Raw genomic sequence first — 7,621 nt, forward strand, 5'->3', positions numbered from 1 at the left:
AACGGCACAGCGATACTACACCTATAGCAAAGGCCAATTTGCTCGATTCAACCTTGATTTTTTTGTTTTTCTCTTCTCGCCCATGCAGTGCTTTCGCTCTCCTCTCGGTTCCCGTGGCGACACCTGGCTCCTTCTCGTTGTCAAGGTAGCCAGCCGTACACACACAGGTCCACGGAGCGCGAGCAGGACACGTTTCTGACAGATGGTTCGGCTGGTAGCATCGAGTCCGGCTGGTCATCGGTTCGACGTGGCAGCGGCGCCGCTCATCGACGCTCACTTTCGGCTTTACCGCACCAAACAACTCGTGCCGCACGAAGAGGTGTACGTGTTTCGTACGAACAATCGGAAGGGGCCAAGAACTGTAGTTTGTGTGTGGCGGTAGTTTCTTTAAACGTGGACGGTAGTGCGATTTCCGCCGGAGCTGCATGAGCCGACGCTGGTCGTCTGTGAGGAACCATCGTCTGGCTGTCGGGAAAGCAGGCATCAGCTACCGCAATGGTAAGCTAGCCTGCGAGTTATTTGGGATTTTAATTTCATTTCATTTAGGGTTATTACCTCAGAGACCCCTGCGGGGGATTGCATTAGGGGTGATTATACAATAAAAAAATTACAGTGATTTTCCACGAAAGAATCTTGTTACTTGTTCCATGAAGGCAGTGTGGTGAGGGAAGCGATGTGGTGGGGAAGGCCGTTCCAGTCTTTGGCAGTGCCATGACAAAATGATGCCAAGCGAGTACGCGCCGCACTTGGGCGAGCAACGTTACATGGGTGGACTGTGCGCAATGAAATGCGCGAATGAGGTAGAATGTAAGGTAAATTTTGTGTAGAGAGATGGTATATGTTCGTATGTGACGTTCAGTTGGAGCCAAGGTGACAACGCGATCAAGGTATTCGATGGAATAAAAATAGCTGAGGCAGCGAGGTTTGATGAAGTGCCATCTTCACTGTTTAAAATGCAAGGGCTGCCGCTTTTATAAGGGGCCCAGTAGAACTTCACTGCACGGATATTTTCCTGAACGTCACTTATTAAAACAGAAAATGCCAATATCAAAGTAGAACCCCCACCTCTTGAATACAGTTTAATATGGGGAAGCTTCAACTGTAATAGCTGCATCGGCGTGAAAGCTGTAGTGCTGTAATGGAGACAAGTTGTACCGGAATCGTAAGCTTACACGGATGAACGGATGCGCGTCAACCGGAATCGAACCTGGAACCTGTACCCTCTTCACTAAGAGAACGCGCTCAATTATGCGGCAAAGCTGGCTTATCCACGGTAAGAGCGTATGTGTAAAAAAAAACCAGCTTTACAAAGTGTCGTTTCTTTTTTGTTGTTGTAGTTTTTTGGCGTTTCGGTATACTTTCTGTTAGGTCCGCCAAGGTGGAACAGTGGTTACCGGTGCTCGGTTGCTGACCTGAAGGTCGCGGGTTCGATCCCGGCCGCGGCAGTCCAATTTCGGTGGAGGCGAAATGCTAGAGGCCAGTGTACTGTGCGATGTCAGTGCACGTTAAATAACACCAGGTGGTCAAAATTTCCGGAGTCATCCGCTACGGCGTGCCTCGTAATCATATCGTGGTTTTGGCATGTAAAACCCTAGATATTATTATTACTTTCTGTTAGAAACGAAAGAAGCAAGCAAGTACACGCGCGCGCTGACCATAGCTGACCAGCGTGTCATATTGCGGTGGCTACGCAATGTGGTTCAAACTACTCCGGAGGAACCCATTCGTACGTTGTCCTCTATATAAGCTTTGCGAGGTAAAAAGCGATCTGTCGGTGACCCATTAGAGGTCTACGAAAATCTATTCTCAAGCATAGGTTTAACGGGAGCAAAATACATGACTGACACACAGCGTATGAAGGCAGTGCAAATGGTAACAACAGGGCAGGGTAATCGAATAACCGATAAATATAACGCATAAATTCTTATAGTAGAGCGCGCCACAAAATTATTTAAGTATGGTGTATATTAACGGAGTTGTTTCATGTATGTACGATGAAATGCAAATATTATTAGAGTGGTTAGCTAAGCTTGTTGGAACGCTGAATTCCGATGCATTTACAGCGCATCTTGGCAGGTACAACGTCGAAAAATGCCGTTTGGCTCACGAGGCGTTTTGTATCCGAAAAAAAAGTGACAATTGTGCAAGGTCTGCCTCTATCGATTTGTCGCAAGAAGAAACAGATTATCTTTTTGAGCATTTGTCTGACATGCAATACTGATGTGTGACATCATGCACGCGGCACGTTCTTTCTTCGGGCGTCTGTTCACTATGCATTAAAAGCCTGTTCCTTCTACGCCTTAAAATTAGTCGAAGACCAGTGCCCTTGATGTTCTTCTGCCTTCCTGCGTCTACATTTTCTTCTTTTTCTCGTATGCGCTGGAAATGCATCAAAAGTGGAATATTCTGGCTCACATAAGGTGCCCGGAATAACGGCTAAAGAATGAACAACTTGTACGAACACGCGCGTAACTATACATATCTGGTGAGAACCAAAAGACAGTCAAGCAAAGGAAAGGATAGGGTATACGTTATTTGTAGATGTCAAGATCATAAATCTGAAGAAATTAAAGTGGACGAAAAGACAACTTGGGACAACGACCGCCGTGGTCGCTCAATTGGTAGAGCATCCGGTGCGTTATTCGAAGGTTGCAGGTTCGGTACCTGCCAGCGGCAAGATCTTTTCGTCTACTTTAATTTAATTTATTCACATTTATACCGTAATTACTACAAATAACGTTCCATATACTTTCCTTGGCTTGATTGTCTGTTGGTTCTCATTAACAAAGAAAAAAAAAAACAGGTCCTTAAATTTCCATTCCTTTCGTTTATATAATAGAGAGGACATGCATGAGGCATTGCCTACGTTCGCTCTTTTGTTCGATTAAGCCATTGTATTTCTTAAACGTGTCGTGCCTTCAAGAGCTACCTATGAATGTGCAATGCGATGATCACTTTCACGGCACGCGAGGTTACGTTTCAGTGAGAAGGCGATCGTTTCGCTACTGCAAAATAACGACGGGTATTCGCATCGCGCAAGGTTCGCGTGACTCGGCTTCAAGCGAGGACATTCCTTCGCCTTGGGCCTCAGTGCGAGTGCGTGCAGCAGCAGTTCTCACTCTTCGTATTCCGCAATCAATACTCGCCAGAAGGTGTTGGTACCGTCGTGCGCAAGAATTTATAAAGTGCTCCGCGCAAGCACGCTATCTCGCTGGCCGCGACACGAAAGCGTTATAAAGCGGCAGAGCGTGTCGAACGGCCGCTGGACTGACCAAAATTGAAAACAAAAAAAGAAAGGGAAGAAAAACGAGTTGACTTGAAGTGCACGAAAATCACGTATTCGCGTGTCGCTTATCCGTGTCACTACGTGACACGAAGTGTATACGCTCGATGGTGGCTTTCACGGTCGAAGAGGTGATTTCACGTACTCGATTCACGTACGCGTATTCGAAAAAACGAGAGATTGCTTTGCGAACAACTGGCTCGTTTGGAGGCGTTTTAATAACGGCCGGTAGTTCAATCGTAACTGGTTGAACCGTAAACGCCCAGGGTGCTGAGGAAGTAATCTGGCGCATTCAGACCCCCCCCCCCCCCCCCCCCCCCCCCCGGTTGCGAAACTGAGGGAATGACATCGTCGACTATAAAGGGGAGGGGAAAAAAGATATGTAAAAAAACAAAAAACTAGATCGGTGAATCGAAGCGTTGTCCTCTTAATTGCTGAGTAGAGAGAAGTACGAGTTAGCGTGGAACGTTATTTGATCGTTTGCGTTCACATTAACTGCGGTTAATGCTCAGCTAATTTCGTTACTCCTACAGGCAACAAGAAATAGCGTAGAACGTCATTTGAGTTCACGCTAACTAGAATTAACATTATTTAAGGTTAGCGTGCAGTTAGTGTATGCTATCCTACACAGCAACGCTTTCTTGTGTCTGTTTTATTCATTATGTCTGGAGGGTAGATGTAAGTGCCTAGTGAAAATAACGTGAGCTTCTTCCTTTCCACTTCCCGACGACGACCTAAAAGGCAGGTCTTAGCAATCAATCAATCATCAATCAATCAATCAATCAATCAATCAATCAATCAATCAATCAATCAATCAATCAATCAATCAATCAATCAATCAATTCGAATATCTTGTCATCAGAGTATGCAATTATTGAAGATCTTGTTTTCCGGACTTGCCGAGAAACATTTCTTTAATGTGTCTGCAGAGAATAAATGCATCAATGGCGTGGCAAAGCGTGTGCGAGATGTTCAAAACACAATCCTCAGACTTCATATTTCCATTCGTGCGATGCAAAAAGGCGGCATTCGTGCTTTAAGTTTTTCTTTCGGCGTAAGAGAAGTCGGGGTACTGCCTGTGTGATGCTTAAGGCACCGTAAACAAAGTGTTTTTGCAAATGTTGCATATACGCAAGCTAAATAATTCGGTCATGAAGTATACATGTTAGCGCGTTGGCAAATACGCTTATCCGAGATTCCCCCAAGATCACACTCGGGTAACTGTCATCTATCCACTCGTAAGAAAGGGGCGTGACTCGCTTTTAGCGCAATCAAAACGCGAGCAGCATTCGACGAGACCTTTTCTGCCACTACTAATGCATCTACAGCCGCTGTTAGCGGCTGAAAAAGGCTTCAGGTGGCAGAGCAGGGATTTCGGCGCAAGAGGGGGTCAGAATCCCTCGGGTTTAGATGGCGTACCGCCATAAAAACCCACGTGACGTGCGTTCCTAAGACCCTTGCTCTATACTCTCAAGAGTGGCACGGCTGCAGGAAAGCAGTGATCCGTTCCCCAGGAGAACGACGATGTTGATAACATTGCACGGCATTATTTTCTGTTCGTATTTTCTCTTCGCTCATCAGTCCGGCGCTGTAACACTGCCGTGCGCAAGCCGTGCCTGTATACCGCCGAGTCACGTACGCCAGGGCACGTGGGCTGCGGCCCGATGTAGTACGCCGAGCGGGCCAAGGCTGCCGTGCACGGTCGATGTACCACGTATATCCATCTTTTTCGTGCGACGATGGTCAGCGCTGCATCGACGCAGTGTAGTTGCAGGCTCGTCGCTTCGTTCCCAGGAGCCTTTTTTTTTTTGTTTCAAATTTCAATCAGCAAGCAAGCTTCACTGCGCAACTTAGGCTTCTTTAACTGAGGTGTCTCTCGATGCTCTTCTATATAGTGCCCGGTGTGACAAACATCCATATTTTTTATGGGCGGAAGGGGAAGGCATAATAGCACCAGCAGTGCATGGGCGTAGCCAGATATTGCTTTCAGGGGGGAGGGGGCAGAGGGGGGTTCAACTATGATTTGTGTATGTTCGTGCGCGTGTTTGTATGTCTGCGTGCATACATACACATGCAAACCTGAAAGATTTCGGCGGGATTGAACCCTCGATTCCTGGCTACGTCATTGCAGCAGTGCCCTTTGAGCAGGGTGTCGGAACGAAATGTTTCTCGTTCTGGTTTTAGTTTAGTTCCACTGAAAAAAGTTCCGTTCCCTTTCTGTTCAGGAACGAAAAAAAAATGTCCGTAATGGTTAACCGTTTTTATTTGCATGCGAGATATTTCGAAGCGAAGTAGCGACAACAACATGGTATTTATTTTTCCGCATATGTGAATTGCGAATTACTATAGGGCTTCTCGCACAACATTCTCTTTAATGCCCCGTTCTGCACATAAATGATTAGTCCATAAGCTTATGCACTCAGTTGAGGATTGTGATGTGCATTTTATGGTTGGGTGAGAGGAGTTGAGGAACGTTAAAAATTGAGGCAGGCTGTCCCGACCGTGTCTCGATATTATAAATACGTCGTCTACGTGCGGCAGGTATCTGTTGTTTTTCTGTGCAATAATGTAGGTGATCGGTTTCTCCAAATGAATATGTTAGCGTAAGTTGATGCGAGCGGTTTTTTTTTCTTTTCTTTTTATACAGTGACTTCTACAACTGAACCATATAACCCAATGTAACCCTATAACACACTGCTTTTAAGTGACGGTTTCATCAACATTTCGCGAATATCCCTATGGATGTTATAGCCTCGAGTTAGTTCCATTGCAGTTCGCCTCGGTGGTACAGGGGTTACGCTGCTCAGCTGGTTAGCGGTTTCGATCCCGACCGCGGCGGTCGCATTTCGATGGAGAAAACGCTGGATACCCGTGTACTGTGCGGCGTACACGGGTATGGCCTAAATATTAATATTCATTTGCCATAACTTCATTCCTCCGTATTCACACAGCAGTTTACCTGTTACTGTCACTTACTTATTGGACAGGTGCACAGGGTCTTCTTGTACCAATAATTATTGATCTGAAGCGCACGAAATACGATCAACATAATTTTCTCACATATGCGTCTTCCAGCTTACCTGCCACAACGAGATCGCACGTATCTGGTTCGTGTATGGATATAAAGCAGGCGCCCAGAACCCCGAACCAGCCCCTTAGAAGAGACCTCGGTTGTGATCCTGGCGTACCTCCATCCAGCATGGTACTTTTGGTAAGTTTCTTTATTTCATTCTTGAGAAACCGGGGGAGCGATCCCTTATAATCGACAACATACAAACGAAAAGCTCTCATGGCCGTGGTTCCACGATACCATGCCGATTTTTAAAAGAGGTTACCTCTGAGCGGCAACTCGGCATAACTTTACTTTGGCTCAGCTGGAAACTGCAGCTCCGACGCTTTGGAAAGCCACACCTAAAGTATGTTCTAGATGCTTAGCGATACACGCTAAACATAGGCGTGCGCACATGGAGGGGAGGGGGGTCTTCGCATACTTTTAATCCTGTCCCATCATTGTTTAAAGAGCAGGGTTACGGCCACGCAGGTTTTTGACGATAATGGTGGCCGCAGACCTCTGATGTTGCGTTCCAACAACTGTTTACTTCCCATCTTTACTCCCGAAAAGCCAGGGACCAAAGGCAGACCACTGTGACAAGCCAGTAATTGCTTCATTTGCATTTTTTTTCATCAATTGTGAAGCATGTTGTGTTTGGGACTCGTCCAATAGGAGGGGGGAGGGGGGCTCTGTGGTGAAACCTTGTCGCCCTAATGGAGAACACTGCGCGCGCCTATGACACTAAACGAGTATGCGACTACGACATGAAGCTACGTTTGGAGATACTCGTTATATGTATATCTTCCTATAGTACTTTATTCCCTGTTTTTGAGAGCGCCGCTCGAGTTACAAGATGAAGACGCTCCAACGAGCGTTCCCCTCTGTATACGCGCGGTGTGCAGGATAGCCCTCGTGGTGATACTGGCATCCGCAGTGGCCCTGACCGTGCTCTGCATCCTGTGCTGTCGGAGGCCGCGGCGCAAGTCTCCCGCCTTGCACGTCCCCGCTGCAACTCTGCCTGCAGCAGCGCTGAGGACCAGTGAGTTAACGTCAGTGTCATGTCAGAATAGCCTTGCGTTCTCTGTCTTCAGGTTCAGAGCGGCGGAGAGTCGCGGTGCCAGCCATCTTTAGACCTTAACTTGCTTTCCAAGGTACCCGCCACGGTGGTCTTGTGGTTATGGTGCTCGACTGCTGACCCGGAGGTCGCGGGATCGAATCGCGGCCGTTGCGGCGGCATTTCCGATGGAGACGAAAGTGCTTGAGGCCCGTGTACTTCGATTTATGTG

General features: G+C 47.0%; 1 long non-coding RNA gene across 1 annotated transcript; it reads left to right on the plus strand.

The window, feature by feature from the left end:
* Positions 1–206: 206 nt before the first annotated feature.
* On the plus strand, positions 207–7,372 carry LOC119385108 (uncharacterized). The gene is made up of 3 exons (XR_005182091.2): positions 207–498; positions 6,359–6,494; positions 7,238–7,372. It is a non-coding gene; the product is annotated as an uncharacterized LOC119385108 (long non-coding RNA).
* The last annotated feature ends 249 nt before the right edge of the window (positions 7,373–7,621 follow it).

The sequence above is a fragment of the Rhipicephalus sanguineus genome, chromosome 3 (assembly GCF_013339695.2).
Source record: "Rhipicephalus sanguineus isolate Rsan-2018 chromosome 3, BIME_Rsan_1.4, whole genome shotgun sequence".
Lineage (NCBI taxonomy): Eukaryota > Metazoa > Arthropoda > Arachnida > Ixodida > Ixodidae > Rhipicephalus > Rhipicephalus sanguineus.